General features: G+C 36.1%; 1 pseudogene; it reads right to left on the bottom strand.

Annotated features, from left to right (window-relative positions):
* Positions 1 to 9,988: 9,988 nt before the first annotated feature.
* Positions 9,989 to 11,844, bottom strand: LOC124985620 (zinc finger protein 639-like; annotated as a pseudogene).
* Between the last annotated feature and the right edge of the window lie 6,692 nt (positions 11,845 to 18,536).

Raw genomic sequence — 18,536 nt, 5'->3', positions numbered from 1 at the left:
TTGTTCATTCTGAATTTTAGTGATTTGGGTTTTCTCTCGTCTTCTCTTTGTTAGTGTGGCTAAAGATTTATCAATTTTGTTTATTTTTTCAAAGAACCAACTATTTATTTTGTCAATTTTTTGTATTGTTTCTTTTGTTTCAATTTCATTGATTTCAGCTCTGAGTTTAACTATTTCCTGTCTTCTACTACTTCTGGTGTTGGTCTATTCTTCTTTTTCTAGGGCTTTGAGCTGTAGTGTTAGGTCGTTTATTTTTTGAGTTTTACTTGTTTTATTAAATGCGCTCCATGGTCTATTTTAGAGAAGGATCCATGTGCTGCTGAGAAGAAAGTGTATTCGCTCTTGGTTGGATGGTATATTCTATAAATGTCTGTTAAGTCTAAATTATTGATTGTGTTATTGGGATCTATGGTTTCTTTGTTCAATTTTTGTTTGGAAGATCTGTCCAGTGGTGAGAGAGGCATGTTAAAATCACCTAGTATTATTGTATTATGCTCTATTTGGTTTCTAAAATTGAGAAGGATTTGTTTAACATACATGGATGATCCACTGTTTGGGGCATAGATGTTTATGATTGTTATATCTTGCTGATTTATGCTTCCCTTAAGCAGTATGAAATGTCCTTCTTTATCCCTTCTGACTAACATTGGCTTGAAGTCCACATTATCTGAAATGAGGATGGATACTCCAGCTTTTTTGCTGAGTCCATGTGCATGGTATGTTTTTCCCCATCCTTTCACCTTTAGTCTATGGGTATCTCTTTCTATGAGGTGAGTCTCTTGCAGGCAACATATTGTTGGATCTTTCTTTTTAATCCAATCTGCCAGCCTATGTCTTTTGATTGATGAATTCAGGCCATTAACATTCAGGGTTATTATTGAGATATGATTTGTATTCCCAGTCATTTGGTTCATATTTAAAATTTTATTTATTTATTTATTTATTTATTTATTGACACATCTTGGTTCCTCCTTTATTTGACAGTTCCTTTAGGGTAATTCCTCCCTTTGCTGATATGCTTCTTTGTTTTTTATCTCTTCCTCACGAAATATTTTGCTGAGAATGTTCTATAATGCTGGCTTTCTTTTTGTAAATTCTTTTAGCTTTTGTTTATCATGGAATGATTTTATTTCATCGTCAAATTTGAAGGTAAGTTTTGCTGGGTATAAGATTCTTGGTTGGCATCCATTTTCTTTCAGAGCTTGAAAAATGTTGTTCCAGGCCCTTCTAGCTTTTAGGGTCTGGATTGAAAAATCTGCTGATATCTGTATTGGTTTCCCCCTGAATGTAATTTGGTTCTTTTCTCTCACAGCCTTTAAAATTCTGTCTTTATTTTGTATGTTAGGTATTTTCATTATAATGTGCCTTGGTGTGGGTCTGTTGTAATTTTGTGTATTTGGAGTCCTATAAGCCTCTTGGACTTGATTTTCCATTTCATTCTTCAGATTTGGGAAATTTTCTGATATTATTTCATTGAATAGATTATTCATTCCTTTGGTTTGTTTCTCTAAGCCTTCCTCAATCCCAATAATTCTCAAATTTGGCCTTTTCATGATATCCCATAGTTCTTGCAGATTCTGTTCATGATTTCTTACCATCTTCTCTGTTTGTTCAACTTTGCTTTCAAGGGTAATATTTTGTCTTCAATATCTGAAGTTCTGTCTTCCAGGTGTTCTATCTTATCGGTTATGCTTTCTATGGAGTTCTTAATTTGGTTTATTGTTTCCTTCTTTTCAAGGATTTCTGTTTGGTTTTTTTTCAATATCTCTAACTCTTTATTGAAATGATCTTTTGCTTCCTGTATTTGCTCTTTTAACTGTCGATTGGTGCTATCATTCAATGCCTGCATTTGCTCTTTCATCTCATCATTCAATGCCTGCATTTGCTCTTTCATCTCATCGTTTGCTTCCCTAATCATTTTAATTATGTACATTCTGAACTCCCTTTCTGTCATTTCTTCTACCATGCTGTCGTTGTATTTTATTGATGTAACATCTAGATTTGTTTGGGGCATTTTCTTCCCTTGTTTTCTCATATTGTTCAGGAATCAGTGGGTCATTAAGATATTGCAAATTTCCTCTATCGACTTATAATGTCCCTGAAGATTGCTAGTATATCCCCTCTTATCCTTCAGTAGCCTGAAGTCTTGGAGGAAGTTGATAATGCGGAGCTCCACGAAGAAGCTGCCTCTCTAGGGGTGGTGACCCTCAGGTGGCGTATATTCCCTGCTAGTGGGCAGAGGTGCCTCCACTTGTTGACCAATGGTCCTCCAACGGGGAACTAGGCTGCGGGCTGAGGCAAGTCCTGTTTGTGCCTGTGTCTCTGGTTTTACCGTCCTTGTGGGAAAACCTCACTTGGCAGGGAAGACTCACTTGGTGGGGATGTCTTACTGATCAGTTCCCCTCCTAGAGGTTCCCCTCAATCTACAACTACCGCCTGGGCTGGGCTGTCTTCCTCTGCAACGTTCCCAGGGGTCCGGACCTACCTCCTGGGCCTGGGAGCCTCACCCTTCGCAGGCGAGTCTCCTTAGGCTGCCTCTCCCAGAGACTCTGCCCACAGTCCTGGAAACTTCGCTCCGCCCCTAGGCTTGTCTCTGTGTGGCTCTTCCAGCAAGAAGCCCCCTAGCTCCTGGGACCCTGCTGTGCACCTAATCGCCTGGCTATGCAGCCCCTCCTCTGAGCCGCCACCTGGAGCCCCATACAATAGCTCTGAGACCCAGTGACCCGCCACACACCTCCTCCTCTGGACAGCGGCCGGGTTTCCGACGCAGTCACTAGGAGCCCAAGCAATTCACTTCGTGTCTCCTCCTCCCGCCAACCGCCCGTAGCCCTAGGCAGTCACTCCGAGTCCAAGTGACCCGCCCTGTTCCTCCTCCTCCTCCTCGGGGTAGTCCCCCGGGTGTTCAGGTGCGGTGGCTCCGAGACCAAGTGACCCACAATGCTCCTCCTCCAGGCAGGCCACCGGTGTTCAGGAGCGGTCGCTTTTAGTCCAATCAACTCACCACTCGCCTCCTCCTCTGGTAACCCCCTGTGGCTCTGATGCAGTCACTCCCAGACCAAGCGACCCGCTGCGCTCCTCCTCTTCCTCCGGGCAACCTCCCGATGTTCAGGAGCGGTCGCTCTGAGTCCAAACAGCTCACCACGCAGCTCCTCCTCTGGCAACCGCCTGTGGTTCTGATGCAGTCACTCCTAGACCAAGCGACCCTCCTCTTCCTCCGGGCAACCCCCTGGTGTTCAGAAGTGGTCGTTCTGGGTCTAAACTTCTCTCCACGCAGCTCCTCCTCAGGCAGCCACCCGGAGCCCCAGTGGTTGCTCCGAGTCCAAGCGCTGTGCTGAGCCACCTCCTCTACAATGATCCCAGTTGTCCGTGTTTACCGCTCCAGTGGGGGGAGGGGTGTCTCGCCGAGTAACTCTACTTCACAAAGTTCCCTGCATTCCGGGGCTACCGCCCCATCTGGGACGCCTCCCCAATGGGAGAGACTCACCCAGCGGCTTTGAGTTGGTCCCAAGTCTCTCACTATCTCCTCTTTTGAATCTTGTGTCCTGGAGCAACGTGAAATGCAGCCGCCCCCTAGTCCGCCATCTTGAAACTCCCCCTAGTACTATCTTTTGACTGAATAAGTTTTGGTGTATTTTTATTGGAGTGAAATGTTTGAAAATCAAGATTTGCCTGATAAGTATACTCATGGATACTAAGATTTCATTTTTTCTGGGCACTAGCTGTCAAAGAACTAGGAAATATGTGTATGAGCAAAAACCCATATGTATAATCATTTCGTATGTATCCATATTTAGATAACCACAGTTCATACTTTTATGTGTGAATTTTTAAGGCATTGGGTATGCAGATTAAATGTTATTTCTGTGAGGATATTTTCTGATGATGTTAGCATGTGAATCAATGGATTCAGGAAAGTAGACTTCTTTTCCTAGTATTGTTGTTCATTATCCAATCCACAGAGGGCCTGAAAAGAGTAAACAAGTAAGGGTAAAATTATTCTCCTCCTTCCCTTCTTCCACTTCTTCCTTCTTCCTTCTTTCTCCTCCTTCCTCCTTCCTCCTTCCTTCTTCCTTTTCCTGTTTTACTGCTTAACTGGGACATTTCAAATCATTGTCTCTTGCTTTAGAAATGTACATTGGATCCCCAGTGGTACACATTTAAATAATAAGAATGAGTTGTGCTAGAGTATTTCATGGGTTACAAACTTCCAGAAAATTCAGATGATCATGGTACTTCTTAGACCCCATAATTACATGAGCAAATTCTCATGTAAATTTAGACAGATGATAAATAGATACATAGTACAGTTATTGATACAGATATATAGATACGTATGTATGTCTCTGTGTGTACACACATATTTATGTGTTAGCAAGTGTTCTGTCACTATGACCATATATTTGGGTAAAATAACTTAGAGGAATGCTTTATGTATTTTGGTTCTCAGTTTCAGAGGTTTCAAATCATGGTCATTTGGACCCATTATTTGGGCCTATGGCAAGGTATAAATCATGGTACAGCAAAGAAGCTCCCTCATGGCAATCAGGGAGAGAGAGAGATAAAGACAGAGATAGAGATAGAGACAGAGATAGAGACAGAGACAGAGATAGAGATAGAGATTTTTGAGAAAAGTAGAATGTGGGGAGGAATACTGAGATTGAGAGGAGAGGAGCTGGGCAGAAGATATAGGCTTCAAAATCTTACCATCCAGATCTTTGCCCACCAACTAGGCCCCAACTCGAAGGTTCTACCTCCTTCCAATAGCCCTTAAATTGTGCATACTTCAGTAGACTAATCCACCTATAAAGTTAGAGCCCTCATGACACATTCACCTTCCAAATAACCCTCCTTTTCTGAACACTGCTGCCTTGAGAAACAAGTCTTGAACACATGAGATTTGGGGGGAATATTTAAGAATTAAAGAATAACAAAACAACACACACACTCACACACATACACACACACACACACACACACACACACGCGCGCACAAATGCACACACACTGATTCTTGAGAGTTGCAGCCTGTTTCTTCTTTATTTCATAGGTCAGGAGCACCTCTTCCACCCTGCCATTGGGGACACTTATATCATGTACCACTTTCAAATCTCAGGAAGGAACTATATTCTAGAATTGTGAATCAGCAGGACTTTGCTTTATCCCTATGACTGCTCTGTGTTTATGCTCAATTTGCATCCTATTAATATTTTGGTCTTTCTTTGAACACTTGTATGACTTTAAAGAGTCCATGTTGAAGGGCAAAATGGAAAGTTGTATTCATAACAACTTCTTGATTGGAGGTTCATGTATGTTTCATATTCAAATATATCACTCCATCCATTAGTAATTTTTATCTTGTTTATAGTAGCCTGTTTTTTCAGCATTCTCTTTAGAAAGCAGCTTTGGTTTTTATTACAGGGTGAAAACAGTTATTGAATGGTGCTTTGCTTAAAAAAGGAAGTTCAAATTCCTAACTGACCCAACTGATATAAACAGAGTTTTGCCAATTAATAGGAATAAATTTGCCAAGGAACACTTTTTTATTATATTTGATATTTTAGTATCTACAATTTTGCTTTTCTTTGTACCCCTTAAAAAGTGTGATTGTTTTGTATGTTGTTTTGCCAACTTAACTGTATCATTCAGTAACTCTCAGCTATGAGATTCTGGTTTTAAGATATTTTTGTCATCTACTTATCTGTGATGGAAGAAGAAATGAATATTTTTATAAACTAACTTACACATCCAAAATATTGTGTTTCTGTGCATGCACACATTCCTGTCATCACAAACATAAATTTCTACAAAATCAGTCAAATTGATAAAATTGGTGAAGAATGTTCACTGCAGACTATGACATCTAAAGCCAGGTCCTCCTCTATCATTTGTTAGGCTTAGGTCTCACAATCATTGAGGCCCACAGACTATATGTTCAAATGTTTTTAACTTGCAGTCAGGCACAGTGCCTCATGCCTGTTATCCCAGAAACTTAGGAGGCTGAGGCAGGAGGATCAGGAGTTCAAAGCTAGCCTCAGCACTTTACTGAGGCCCTAATTAACTCAATAAGACCCTGTCTCAAGAGAAAATAAAAAGGGCTCGGGATGTGCCTCAGTGGTTAAACACTCTTGGTTCTATCCCTAGTGCTAAATAAATAAATAAATAAAACAATACTTTTAAATTGAAAATTAAATTCAACAAATGCTTGTAAGACATAAATTTTAAGAAACTACATTCTGTTTTCCTGATTTTCAAATAAGCTTTCCTGACACTCAGAGAGCCACACTCCAGATTTGCATTCATTTAACTTTTGAGGGTTTCAAATTTTACCCGGTATTTAGGGTACAGAAGGTAAGAAAGAAAATGGCATCCAGCTTATACATTCTTCTTTTCCAACAATAACTATTTTCTACTGATACTTTAATGAACATTTCGGGCCCTTTTACATAAGCAAATGGTCACATCCCTTGGCTATCTCTTGACTGCCAAAGGTGTTGGCCACCCTCACAATTCCCTAACTGGCAAAAGCTTAGCAATTTGTAGTTCTTCTCATGTAAAGAATTCAAAATAGCAACATCATTCAAGTAGACATGTCTATCAAGCCTGCCTTGCATGGAATCTGATCAGTCCAGTTAAAGCTCCAAACATCAATCTTTCGTAAGTGTTAAGCTGGAGATACCTTTTCTTTTGTACCTGGAACCACAGGTGTGGGAATAGAACAGCTGAGAACAAGAAGAGCAAAGTAGATTCCCTTCTGAGATTGCTTATATCCTGCTGGTGTGATGGGCTGACAGATCTGACTCCATGAAATTTTATAGGCCAGACTCTATGGGAAATGACTAAACAGACTCCATTTTGCTCTGAGACTCCATGTTATGTAGGAAATAAGCTTCTCCCATGGGAACATCCCACCTCTGTGCCCATCATAAGTTACTTGGTGTGACATGTTTAATAATATACAATGGCAACTCCTATGTAGTAAAGAAGCTCTCTTTTGATTCCTATTGCTCCTAAACAATGTACCATGTGAACAGTGATTGTGTTGGTGTTAGCAACCATTCTTTAGTTTGTACCTAGGTAAGGGTCATTTTGACCCACTTCCCCCTCTGTCAATGATCTCATGATGTTAATGTGTAATTTTGAATCATAGCAACAGACACTTATGATTAATGTGATTTTTGGTATAAGAACCCCTACAAACCTGTGGTCGGGGCTGTTCTCCCAATAGCCATTTTTTGGGGCATTGTGTGAGACAGTCAGCTGACCGGCTTAATAAAGACTCTCAAATTTGGACTTCTCAGTGGTGATTGGTCTGTTCTTAAGTTGTGCCCTTATGGGTTACTTAGGAATATCAGTGCTACCATTCTCAACAGCAGAGATATCCAATTTCTCACCAACATTTCATGCAAATCCTCAGTCTTACTGATACAAAGTACAAAATTAGTGCAAACGGCAACACTGTTCTTTACAACACTAGTCACAAAACAGCACATTGATCAGCATGTTTTATGCCTACCAGAGGTCAAAGTCATGCAGGTTCATTGCTTATTTCAGCAAAACTGCTGAAGCCAATTCCAGACATGGCGGAAGCAACCACAGCACTTTGCATTTTTATTTCTCTATGCAAGTGGCACATCACATGTATTTCTCTAATTACTGCACTATTTGATAAGATTCATCACATTGTCTCTCACAGTTCACTGGTTAGTCTCCACATCTTTCCCCTTTTTAGTCAATTTTAAATTAGATAGGTAAGTTGTATCACCTCAAAATGTAAAGTAAGCACAAAAAAAGTAAAACAAATACATTTGGGGTTTAAGGGAAGAAAGATTGAAATTATGGCTTAATTTTGGGAGACTGGATTTTTTTCAATATTAAAAAAGTTTTTTCACATTTGTCTAAATCTTTCTTAATTCATTCATTAATAACTATACACTTCTGCAAAAAAGGGCAAAAAAAATCTTCCATTGGTTTATTCTTAGGTGCTTCATGTTTCTGTTGCAATTAGTATTATTTTGGAACACAGTTTAAAAACAATATTACTAAAATATACAAATATGACTGATGAATATTACATTACAAGTCAATTCTATAAACTTGCCAAACTTTCTTAGGAATTCTAGTATTGTATCCTGGGATTTCTACATAAGCATTGACATTATATGAATAGCATGAGGTTTTTTTTGTTTTCTTTTTCTCCTTTTGAAAATGATCATTTTAGTTGACTCTCTGGGGAGAATTCCTTCCTTGGGTAAAAGATTATAACATACATAGGCTGATGCCATGAATTTCCCTGTACCCCTGCACAGTTACTCATTTAGATGTTTCAGAACACTGGAGAAAAATCTTGAAGTTTTTCCAGCAGGGGAAACAAATGTCACACATAAAATTTCTGGAATCACAAGTATTTTCTTATTTTCAAAAGCAAGATTAGAATCTTGACTAATATTGGAAAAGTTTGAAGGAAGTGACATTGCATGTAAGTCTATTCACATGAAAGTTACTAATCACATATAAATGTATGTTCATTCATAAGTGACTTCAAGATAATATTCAGTAGGTCTTTGTATACAGTTAATGGATATGTTTAGTAAAATGTAGGAATAAACTAAGAAAGGAAAAACATGAAATAAAGAAAATTTAAGAATCATTAAGATAATCTAAATATTTGCAAGATGATAAGCAAAGACCATACTTAATCTTTGCCTACATTAGAACTCATTAAACAGAGATTGTGGTAGAAGAATGCAAACATAAAGGAAAGAAGGCCATAAAATTAAAATGAAAAAAAAAAAGTGTTAACTAAAGCAAGCATTTTGAGTATACTACAAAAAGTCTTACACTGGGAAAATTTTGGAAATAGAATTGTAACATATAATTTGGTCATAATAGGAGGTGGAAATACACAGGGGACAGCAAGGAAGTCGGTCTGATGCTATGAAAAAAGTTATTGAACATAAAAAATAAAAATGGAATTTCTCTTATTTGAGTAGTATAAAATAAGTTTAATGTAAATATTTTTAAATTGAAATGTGATACTTTATTATTAGTAAATATGAGAATAGGGAAAGCTTACTGGTGTTTGATTATGGGTTCCTCCAATGTTGAGGAACCAGGGAAAGGATGGATGGAGAGCTGAGTCATAATACAAATCTAACTAATAATTCAAATAAATGCTTAAGAGTAAAATTAATGAAGAAGGAAGCACAAGTATTCACATGTTATTTATAAACATAGAGGTATATAAAAGAAGAAATTACTGCAGGAAATGAAACTGTGTTTTGTATGCAAGTATTAGAAGTAGAAGTGGTAGAGGGTGAAACTATTGTTTTATGTTAGAACTTTGCAGCATTTTGGGGGTGGGGACAATTCCTGGGGATTGAACTCAGGGGCATGGGACCTCTGAACCACAACCCCAGCCCTATCTTATTTAGAGACAGGGTCTCACTGAGTTGCTTATCACCTGGCTTTTACCAAGACTTTGGCTTTACCAAAGTCTTTGAACTCTCCCGATCCTCCTGGCTCAGCTTCCTGAGTGGCTAGGATTACAGGCAGTGTGCCATCAGGTACTGGTTTGCATTTTTAACTTGGATGAATTTAATTTGGATAGAATTGACCTGTTAGGAAGATGCAGCAATTATGTGTATTCATTATAAGACTTTGAAAACATCCATATATCTACATTTAAGTCTCATTTTATGTTTAGACATTGTCTTTCTCAAGATGACTAGTAAAAGAAAAATTACCTTGTATTGTTTTTATTCATTTATTTAATAAAAATAGAGAATAATTAATGTATCAATTGTAATTTAATGTGAACTATCTGTTCCTACTCTTTTCATATTTCCTGTTGGATTATTGTTCTCAAAGTAGTTATTAGGTTCTTTAAATATTAAATAATATCATCATTTCATCATATACTTTTTTCCAAAAGCAAAGTTGAATTCATTATTTTATAAAAACATTATGTAAGTCAAAATAAAGAGAATAATCAAGTTGTTTCATGGACTAGATGGTTACTTTTTAATTCCCTTTCATTTCCAAACCTCATCAAGCAGTCACTGAATTTATGAGGTAATTCAACCCATTGCTTGACATATAGATAAATTTTAAGATCTTTGATCTGTACCATTGAATATCCCCAATATTGACATAAATAAATCACTCCAAATAAATGTGAATTTAAATGCTTGCAATATTCCAGCATACTTGAAAAGCCCTTCCCAAAGTCATCAGAAACATGAGGAAATATTTTATTATGTTCAGTAGCAACATACTGTTAATCATTTGTATGATCCCACTCCAAACAACACAGATGTGACATGCGAAGAAGTTCTTCCATTTGTTAGAAGTAATTTTGCTTTAGAGACTGTACTGTCCATGTTCTACATTGCTCATTACTATACTTATTGCTTAATTCTATTAATTTACATGCGTGCTCATTTACCACAGGGCTATGCAAGCCTTCTGGATCATTTGTTCTATGTTCATAGAACTGACACAGTACTGTTCATCATAGCCTTGCTCCTGAAAATGTAGGTAGAGTTCACTATTTGAAGAGAACTGCACATCACACTGCTCACACCAACAGGTGATGGCTAAAGTGGGTGTCTGCAATGTGCTGGTTGTATTTCTTAAAAATTACTGTACTGTATTTGGAGTATTTACAAATGGAGAGATCTTCTTCATGTAGTTTGGCCTGTTTGATTAGAAGCATGTTGATAAAGAAGCTTTCCTTGCACACTTGACACACATTTGAATCAGTGTGCTTATGCTTCAAGGACCATATACTATTTTAAATCAGAAAAATACTGACTATAGAATTCACAAAGTTTATATTTATGGAGGTCACTGCTATTAGATTTCAGTAAAAGCCATTTCTGCTAGGCAGTCCCATTCAAAGCTTTGCTTTTGTCACAAATTTTACAAAGTTTAGCTGGTGGCTTTCCTCAGTTTGGTCTTGGAGGATCACAATCCTCAGAAATCACATGCATGGGAACATCTTTGGTTGTGTGAACTTCTATAGGACTCTCCTCTTGTGTTTGCTGGTTGATTGATTCCAATAAGTAACATTCTTCTCAGATTTCTACATTAGCAGATTTTTCTGTAGAAAAGGCAGTGTGGTCTATGATTCTATGTACAGGAGTGGGAACCAGATAGTTTTGATTTCTATTTCTGGCTTTGATTCCATCTGAAAATTGTTGTCAAAGTATTTTAAATCTGACTGTTTCAGAACAGAAACTGTTAACAATGATCAGGGGGAAAAAATTTAACCCATCTGCATTTCTTCTACTTCCTGAGGAATCTGAATAATGAGAAGGGTATAAAGTTGTCCCTTTTCCTTTTTTAGGATACTCATTCAATTTGGTATAATTCTTAATATTGCAGAGAGAGAAAAATGAATTCCAAAGTTACACAGATGGGTTAAAAAAAAAAACTCAATGTTACTGATGAAGAAACAGTGAAAGTCAAGTAAACTAAGAAATGACAAAACCAGAGCTATCACTACATATCTTCTGATTCCTGGGCATTGAATAACTAAATATGGGGTATGTGGGTACATTCAACTTCATGACTAAGGACTGCCACCATCAAGTTATATCTTGTTTCCAGTTCTTAGTCAGCAATTGTAAGAAGGGGAAGATAGTCACTGTTATCCAGGGACCCCTGCCAGCCCATGCACAGCTGAGGGCCCAGGGCTGCTGGCAATGCTACCCAGGCCCTGGTGCTCCCAGGCTCTCTGCTGGACTGGCCCTTTACCTCCTGCATGCCCCAAGTCCAGCCCCACAGGCCCCAGGCCCAGTTTGAGCTTCCACACTCACTCCCTGTCTTGTCACCTGCAACCATTATGTCCTTTTTATATATCATTTAGCAGAAATTCAGCTTCCCTAACATGTGAGATGTATACATTTAATATATTCTATTTGTGGCTAATAATCCATCCTAAAACCATAACTATGTTACTTTGTGTTCTTTAAGATTGGTCCAAATACAGATTTCAATTTGGGGAATGACAATATTCAATTAAAGTCTCTATTGACAGAGTGAGAAAGAATAAGAATACAGGGGAATAAAAAATGGCATTAAAATAGATGTTCAGATTTTTATTTTGAGTATAGCTAATAAAATGATTATTAAAATGTTCAATGAACTCAAAGAAGTTCTAAGGAATTAAGAAAGCAAATACAAATTGTGCAGGACCAAAAAGAAATATAGATATTGAACAAAAAATAATAATAACTCCTTGGAATAAAATGATGAATCAGATTTAAAAATTCACTGTAAAATATCACCCACAAAATAGATTGCATATTCACAATAGCCAAATTATATAATCAATCAAGGTACTCTTCAACAGATGAATGGATAACAAATGTGACATATATACACAATGGAATATTATTCAGTTATTAAGAATGAAATTATGGCATTTTCCAGTAGATGGATGAAATTGGAGAATATCATGCTAAGTGAAGTAAGTCATTCCCCCCAAAACAACTGTTGAATGTTCTCTCTCATATGTGGATGCTAACTCAAAACAAGGGAGAGTAGGGAGGGGAAGTATAGAAATTTTTTGGAATAGACAAAGGGAAATGAAGGACAGTGAGGAGGATGGGATAGGAAAGACAGGAAAATGAATTTGATATAACTCCCATATGCTCATATATCAATACACAACCAGTGTTACTTCACTTCATGTTCAATCACAAGAGTGGGATTAAAATCATAATGGGATGCACCCTGTATATGTATAATCTATCAAATTATACCATACTGTCATGTATATCTAAAAACAACAATAAAAATGATGAAAAAAGAAACTATATTGTATAGAAAAGAGAACCTCAAGTCTCAAAGAGAATTTCAGGCTCTGCAGATGGTATATAAACTTGAATACTCAGTATACAATAAAGGAATAAAAAATAAAAGATTATGAACAGATTACACAAGAACTCTGGAACAACATCAAGAAACAAAACTTGAGAGTCATTCTGATAGAAGAGAATATGGAGATACAGGTGAAATGTATTAAGAACCTCTTCAGTGAGATAGCATAAAAATTTCCCCACCTTAAAAATGAGATAGACATGTGCATTTAGGTTGCATATAGAGTCCCCCATAGGCAAGACTGGGAAATGTCCTCTTTAAGGACATTTTAGTCAAAATGCCAGAAGTACAGAATAGTGAAACAATATAACTGCAAGAGAAAAAAAATCACCTCACATTTAGAGACAAACCAATCAGGTTCACTTCTGGCTTCTCAACTCAGACCCTAAAAATCAAGAAGAACCTAGAATGAGATATTCCAGCCAATAAAATAAAACAATTGCCAATCAAGTTTGCTATATCCAGAAAAGCTAACTTTCAGAATTGATGAAAAATAAAAACTTGATAAGGATAAACTAAAAAAATTTATGACCACTAAGCCAGCACTACAAAGAATATTTAAAGATACACTGCATAAGGATGAACCTGCTGCCAAAGAAAAACCCCAATACCCTAAACATATGAGGCTCACCCAGAGAACAACTAACTAAATGAAAAGCAAGGTGGAATTAAGTACATCAAACTAACTAAAATGGCATTAAATAACAAGAGTCTATCCACAATCCCTCTGAACATATATGGATGCAACTCCTCAATTAAAAGTCATAGATGGGCAAAATGGATTAAAAACAATATCCAAGTATATGCTGTTTATAAGGACTCATATTGTAGTCAAAGACATTCACTGAATGAAAGTGATAGGAAAAAATATCCCATGCAAAAAGAATCTGAAAAGAAGCAGAGGGAGTTCATTTTACATCTGAAAAAGCAGATTTCAAACAAAAATTAATGAGAAAAGACAAATAGGCTATGTACTGTGAAAGGGAACAATCCTACAAGAAGATATAACAGTAAATATTAATGCCCTAAATGTCAATGAACTTAAGTACAGTGAAAAGAGAAAACAAAAGAAGACAAAACAACAACAACAAAAACACTTCTTCACATTAAATCTCAGACCCCAATGCAATAATACTGGTTAATTTCAACACACCACCATTACCAACAGACATATCATCCAAACATAAAATTCATAAAGCTATTTATGATTTGAATAATAATATAAATCAATTGGATCTAGTAGACATTTGGAGAATATTTCATTCAAAAACAGCTGAATTCACTTTCTTCTTAACAACTTATAGAACCTTTTTTGAAAATAGACCATATTCTACATCACAATGTCTTAGCAAATTCCGAATGTGGATACAATTCCATACATCTCATTAGATCATATTATGTTTTGGATGTAAGGTGTCCCTCAAAAACTCACATATGTGGAAGAAAGTTTGAGGGAAAAATAATTGGGATATAGCCTTAACCTAATCAGTGAATTGATCCCTGATTGGATTAACTGTGTTTTGACTGGAGGCAGGAAGAGTGTGACTAGAGGAAGTGGTTTATTGGGGGATGGTTATGGGGTATATATTTGTGTCTGGAAAGTGATGACCTTTCTCTCTGCTTTCTGATCATCCTGTAAGCTGTTTCTCTCCACCACACTCTTCTGCCATGATGTTCTGCCTCACCTTGAGTCCTGAGGAATAGAACCATTTTTCTATGAATTGAGATCTCTGAAACCATGAGCCTAAATAAACTTTCCTCCTCTATACTTTTTCTAGTTGGATCGTTTAGTCACAGCAGTGAAGAAGCTGACTAAAACAGATCATAAGAGAATGAAATTAGAAACTAAAAGCCAGAAAACTCATAGAAGTGATGAACACACAGAGAGTAAATAATGTTCTTTTAAGTGAGAAATGGATCAAAGAAGAAATCAGGAGAGGGATAAAAATTTCTTAGAAATAAAAGATGAGAGATATACCATATCAAAATCTCTGGGACAGCATGAAGTCAGTTGTAAGAGAAAGGTTTATTGCATTGAGTACCTACATTGAACACATAGAGAAATTCCAAGTGAATAAGTTAATGCTCCACCTCAATGGCTAGGAAAGAAAGAACAAATTAATTCCCAAATCAGTAGAATACAGGAAATTATTAAGATCAATGTTTAAATCAATAAAACTGAGAATAAAAAACATAGATCAATGCAATTAAGAATTGGTTCTTTGAAAAGAGAAATAATATTGTTGAACCCTTAGCCAAACTAATCAAAAGAAAGAGAGAGGGAGGACAAAACTAAAATTAGAGATGAAAAAGGAGATGTCAACACACATACTTCTGAAATCCAGAGAATCATTAAAAATTATTTTAAAAATTCATATCAAATAAACTGGAACATCTAGAAGATACTGACAAATTTCTAGATACCTATGACCTGTCCAAATTGAATCAAGAGGAATATAAAGAATCTAAACAGACCAATAACTAGCAATGTAATAGAAACAGTAATTAAAAGCCTTCCAACAGACAAGCTCAGTACCAAATAGATTATCACCTGAATTTTCTCAGAACATTAAAGAAGAACTAATGCTAATGATTCTCAAATTAATCTGTGAAACAGAATGGAATGGAATATATGAAAATTCACTCATAAAATCAGTATTATTCTCATACCTTAACCAAATAAGTACAAATTAAGAAAACTACAGATTGACCTTCCCTGATTAACACAGATGTAAAATTATTAACAAAATATTAACAAACCACATCAAAACACATTAAGAAGATGGTATATCATGATTAAGTAGGTTTTATTTCAGAGATCTAAAGTTGGTTGTACATACACAAATCAATAAATATAATTCACCACATGAATAGAATTAAGATACAAGAATTATATGATCATCTCAATTAATGCATAAAAGACCTTTGATAAAAAATAGCACTCATTCATGTGAAAAATGCTGAAGAAACTGGGAATAAAATTAAATTACCTCAACATTATAAAGGCTAAATATGACAAACCCAAACCTAACGATATACTGAAATGGAGAAAAAGAATGAAAGCATTTCTTCTAAATTCAGGAACAAAACAAGGATGTTCATTATTGCCACTTCTTTCAATAGAAATTTTGAAAGTCTTGTCAGATAAGTCCAACAAGATAAGGAAACCAACGGGATACAAATAGGCAAGGAAGAAGTCAAATTATCTCTGTTTGATGATGACATGATCCTATAACTAAAAGACACCCCTCCCTGCTAAAAAATCCAACAGAAGAATTCAATAGCTGATAAATTAATTCAGCAAAGTAGCAGAATGTGAGATCAACATTCATAAATAAATAGATTCCCTAGAATATAACAGTGATTCTACTGAAAAAAAATAATCAAGAAGACCATTCCACTTTGAAAAACCTGAAAGCAAAAGAAAAAAAAATACCCATAAATCTAAACAAGCAGGTAAAATATTTCTATAATGAAAAATGTAGATCACTGAACAAATAAAGATGACCTGAGAATATGGAATGACCTCATATCTTCTTGAATAAGACAAATTAATATTGTCAAATTGGCCTTCGTACCAAAAGGAATATAAATCCCTATTAAGATACCAATAACATTCTTCAAAGAACTAGAATAAATCATTCTTAAATTTATTTGGAAGAATAAGAGATTCAGAATATGTAAAGCAATTATGAGTAAGAGAAGTGATGCAAGTGGCATCAAAATACCTGATCTTAAGTTATACTACAGAGCCATAGTATCAAAAATTGCATGGTGTTGCCATCAATATAGAAGTGAAGACCAATGGAATAGAATAGGATACAGAAAGACCAATCCACATAGACACAGTCATCTGATATTTGACAAAGTTGTAAATAGTATGTGTTGGAGAAAAGATACCCCTTTAAACAAACAGGATTAGGAAAACTGAATGTAGATATATAGAAGAATTAACTAGATCCCTCTCTATCACCCTGCACGAAGCTCAAATGAAAGTGGATCAATGACTTAGGAAATAGACCAGAAACTTAACAAATGCTAGAAGAAAACAGATTCAACACTCAACATATGGTGCAGGCATCAACCTCCTTATCAAGAACCCTAAAACTCAAGAAATAAAACCAAGAATCAATAAGTGGGATGCCATCAAATTAAAATCTTTTTTCTGCAAAGCAAAGAAATTATTAAGAGCACAAAGAGAGAGGCCAAGTAATGGGAGGAAATCTTTACCAGATAATCTTCTGACAGGGGCTTAATATCAAGACTATATAAAGAATACAAAAAGTTTTACACCAAATAATAATAATAATAATAATAATATTGCAAAAAAACAAAACAGAAACTTCTCATAAGATCTAACAAAAATAGCCAAGAAATACACAAAAATACAAACCAAAAAGCACTAAGTTTTCTTCTCACTAGTTAGAATAGAATTCATCAAGAATACAAATATTAATAAATGCTGACAATGATGTGAACGAAAGGGTACACTCATACATAGTTGGTGGGAGTACAAATTAGCAAAACCACTCTGGAAAGCAGTGTGGAGATTCCTCAAAAAAGTAAGGATAGAACCACCAAATGATCCATCAATCTACATTTTGATATTTATCTAAATGAACTAAAATCAGCATACCATAGCAATAAAGTCATATCAATGTTTATAACAGCACAATTCACTATAACCAAACTATGGAACCTGCCCAGATGCCTGTCAATAGATGAATGGACAAAGACAATTTGATATATGTACAGAGTAGAGCTTTACTCAACCATAAAGAAGAATGGAAATAAGCCATTTTACAGTATGTGGATGGAACTGAAGACTATCATGGTAAGTGAAATAAACCAGACTCAGAAAATCAAGGGTCAAGGGTTTTTTCTCTTATGTGAAATAAGGAGGGGAGGTGGAAATTGGATATCATAAAGATGTGGGGAAGATCAGTAGTTTAAAAGGAGGATATTGAGAGAAAGGGAGGAGTGAGAGGAAGGGGAGGAAATGTGGAATAAATTAAACAAAATCATTCTATGTGCACATACAAATATACCATAGGGAATTTCACATTTATGAGTATGTGAAAAGCACCAACAAGAAATAAATAAACCAGCCCAGCTTGGCAAGCACACGCATGTAATTCCAGTGGATCAAGAAGCTGAAACAGGAGAATTGAGACTTCAAAGCCAGTCTCAGCAAAGATGAGGCACTAAGTGACTCAATGAGACTCTGTCTCTAACTAAAATACAAAATAGGACTGGGGATGCAACTCAGCGGTTGACTGCCCCTGAGTTCAATCTCAGGTATCAAAACAAAACAAACAAATTGGTAAAAGGATGACAGAGTAGAGAAAGGGGAATAGGGAGAAGGAAGAGAGTGAAATGTGGGAAACAGGAACCCAAATGGAATAAATCAAATTTCATGCATGTATGATATTTTCAAAATGAACTGAATTACTATGTATGATCATAAGGTTCTAATATAAAAAGTCTGTTATTCTTCTGAAAGGTTTATCTGTATAAGTGATTTGGACATTCTCACTTGCAGCTTACAATATACTTCCCTATTTTGCAATTTTGGCAATTTTTTTAATAATGCTTGGAGAGTTTCTTCTCTGGATCTGTCCTTTGGAGTTCTAATCCTTTCTGTACTTGAT

This window comes from Sciurus carolinensis, chromosome 5 (assembly GCF_902686445.1).
Source record: "Sciurus carolinensis chromosome 5, mSciCar1.2, whole genome shotgun sequence".
Lineage (NCBI taxonomy): Eukaryota > Metazoa > Chordata > Mammalia > Rodentia > Sciuridae > Sciurus > Sciurus carolinensis.
Note: the sequence above shows the minus strand (reverse complement) of the source record. Positions and strands in the feature narration are given on the sequence as shown.